We start from the raw sequence: 3583 nt of genomic DNA, 5'->3' as shown, positions 1-3583 counted from the left end.
TAGGGAATTTCCTCGGGGGTGGGGGTGTGTTCTACTGATTGCCCAGGTCCAGACAGGCCCCAGTTCCTGCCTTTACCCTTCCCAGAAGCGGGCTCTGCCCGGGCAAGGAGACCCAAAAGGTCCGAGAACAGGATAAAGGTGTATGTATCTCAGCACCAAGGCAAGTGAGGCCCGTCTCCATGTCCCAAAGTGCAGGGGAGCCTTTCTCTTTATAACCATCATTTACTTCATCTATGACATGAGGTTGAGAGCTTAGCACTGGTTGGGGTTGGGGGGGGGCGGCAGTTGGGGAGGATGCTAAGGTTACTTCTGGTCTTAAGAGATTCCTGTGGCTGTGTCTTTCCTTCTAAAAGGCAGCAAAAGTCTCTACCTGTTGAGGGAGGAGCCATAGGCTGGGTGGGGTGGGGGCTGGGGGGCAGCAGCCTGAAAGAGGAGAGAGTGCTCCTGCCAAATGTTAGCGGGGCTCCTGCTTCCTCGAACCAAAATCTGTCCCTGTCCTTCCCCTTCACACATCATTTCCATCACTTTAAGCCAGGCATGGGGTTGGGGGGAGCTTCGGGCCCCGCTCCAGCTGGGAGTGGAAAAATCCATCACGCACCTAACATATATTTTAAAATAACTTACACACATAACACCCCCACGCTCCCATTCCTGCGTCTCAGATCTGATTATCTGCAGCACGCTTTCTCTCTCTCTTTTTTAATAAAAAATTGCTATAAATCTTTTTGTCACAGAAGATATAAGATGCAGGTTTGCTGGAGAAACTGCCTGGCTGAGTTGTTTGGTAGTTGCTCTGGTGCCCTGCTCTGTTTTTTTTTTTTTAACCTCCCCTAGAGCTCAAGCTGACTTTCCAAGAAGATGAGAGTCAAGGACAGCTGTCCCTGGTTGGCGGGAAAGCAGGGAAAGATGTTCCAGGTGTGACAATGCCCATCCCACTTCTACCCAGGCATCCCACGCACGCTTCCTACACTTGGTCGGTGGTACCCGGGGACGGAGGGGAGATGCGCCCAGATAAGCCCCGGTGAGAGCGCATTAGGAACAACCATTCCAGTTAGAGCCCTTTGCCTTCCATATATGTCCCCCTTCTTCTGGCCTAGACTGACCATCACGTGCGAGGGACCTGCTGGGAATGGGGGGCGGGAATGGGATGCTGGATGCTGCTGTTGGGGGGCACAAAGGATCTGTACGATAAATAATCCCCAGATGGACAACTTGGAAGGTGACTTTGCTGGGAAATTGTCCTGACACACCTGACCCGTTTGTCACCTAGGCCACAAAGCACTTTGAAAGGAGACAATATTTCCTCAGATGCTCCACTGGGGGTCGGGGTGGGAGAGCAGGCACCATGGATGGTGCCCCCAGGCCTCATATTTGGCACATGGTCAGAGGTGGATCTCAGGGGTTGCAGACTGGGAAGGTCAGGCAAGGTGTTATGGGGTGGGGAGGAGGATGAGGTGAGCCAGGGAGTGGAGGTGCACATGTCTGGGGGTGGTAGTAAGAGATCAGTCAGAACAAAATGGAAACTTAGAAGAGCTGTGACTGGTCTGAGCATCAGTTCATCCCTCCAGGAAAGGTGGGATGCCAGGCCTCATGCCGATACAGCTTGGGAAGGTATGTGGTTTAGTGAGAAGGTAATCTTAGGGTTGAATAGATCGGCCCCTTACACTTCTTTGGACCTGAGCCATTAACCCTACATCATTGTGCCTCAGTTTCCTTCCCTGCACGACGAGGATGTTGACACTGTCTTTATTAGTGCTATGGGGATTAGAGGCAGAGTATGCATAGACTGCTCTCTCAGGGACTCTCCGCGATGTTGGCCTGCTTCCCAACATCACGCCAGAGAGGGTGCCACGGGTCTGTTCCAGGACCCGCCAGGCCCTCCTTACAACAAGGCGGGTTTTGCCAACACAGCATAAGATGCTGAGCACGACACAGTGCTGCCCAGCACCCCCACCACCACCGCCCCCCATCTCATCATCTCCAGGGCTGCTGCCAGAGGAGATGCATTTATTTGTATTTAATAAAATCCGGTCGTGTGGCAGTGTATGAATTACAGGGTAATGCAAAGGATGGCTACCAGATACATGTATATGCATGTGTGTGTGTGTATATACACGCGTGCACACGTTTACTGGGATTTTCAGGCTCACTGTGTTATTAATCTGATTCAGAGCCTGCAGCCGGTTTAATATATTAAGTGAAATGGCAAGTCTTTCTCCGTCTCCCCTCCTCCTGCTCCCTGCCTTCTGTCTGCTCTCCAGGACAACACCATGCATATGCCATATTCGATTCCATTTTGGTCCTGTTCTGATAAGCAGGAGATTAAATAATGAATGAGATTCCCATTAGCTCAATTTTTTTTTTTGGCATATTTCAGGCAACCTTTTCCCTTTTTAATTAAATCGGCTCGGTACCGCAGAATATTTTTACATTGATTTGGAAGAGAGGGATGTTTTTAAAGGCCTGGCCACCCTGACCTCCCCGTGTGTACCAAAACTTGTCCGGCACAGAGTATCCACGAGGGGAAGTGGCTGGGGTGCAGGTGGAGGGCAGAAAGTGAACGTGGTGAAGATCTGACCTCGGGCTCCCTCTATGTCCCCTCGCCTGCCGCCTGCCTCACTCCTCTCTCTCTCCTGTTCCAGGTCTGTGCTCTTAGACTAATGGGCTTGGAGAGACACGGAGCTCCTTTGTTTTTATTAGAAAGCAGGACTACTCATCGGGATGGTATCCCACCAAGATAAGACTTACACTGCAGGTGCCCGGCTTTGGGGAGCCTCCTGCACTGAGCTCAGGCAGCTGCCTTTCTCTCAGGTGGACCAAACCCAGCAGGACTGGACCCACACTCCACCCTTTCAAAGGACAGCCTGATGCACCCAGAGCCCAAGGTCCTGAGAATCTCACTCCTCACCACGCCCTGTCTACATAGGCGGCTGCTCTTCTGCCTGCTTTTTAATGGAAAAATAAAAAACGTGTTTTTTTCTGGGGTGTGGGGGCGGGGAGGTGGATATGAGAGGAGGGGCTTGGAGAGTCCACGTGGGTTTGGGAAATCCAGAGGCCTCATCACATGTCACTCTGTGACTCTCCCCTTGATCCAGAGGTGGAGGCTGGGTGTGGAAGACCCAAGCTCCAGACTCCTTTCCCTCTGGGCCCGTCTCAGGATTTCCCGGTCTCTTTACGGAGTCTCAGCAATGCATGAGGCAGTGTGCTAGTGACATGCAAACCATCTCAACAACACTTCAGGCAGGTGTCATCAGCATTCCCACTGAAGGGACCCTGGGGCTCAGCACCCGATCACCTGTTCACAGCTAACAAGTACAAATCTGGATTCAGGCTGCGGCCAAATCTGGGGCACACAACCTGTTCCCCTGATGCAGGCCTTGCTGGGGGTTCCCACAGTCTAGCCCTTCCCATGCCAGGTCCCCACTGCTTCCTGCTCCACGGTGCTGGGGTACCTCTGTGCCCTTCTCCGGCCCACACCCCTCAGCTCTGGGCTCAGCTGGGCTCAGCGAAGGCCTGGGTCTCTTGGCTGCGGTGAATGAATTGAGGGGTTGGGGCTGCACAGTGGAGGGGGACGAGGGGTGTC

Source organism: Myotis davidii, unplaced genomic scaffold, assembly GCF_000327345.1.
Source record: "Myotis davidii unplaced genomic scaffold, ASM32734v1 scaffold259, whole genome shotgun sequence".
NCBI lineage: Eukaryota > Metazoa > Chordata > Mammalia > Chiroptera > Vespertilionidae > Myotis > Myotis davidii.
This window is presented reverse-complemented; position numbering follows the sequence as displayed.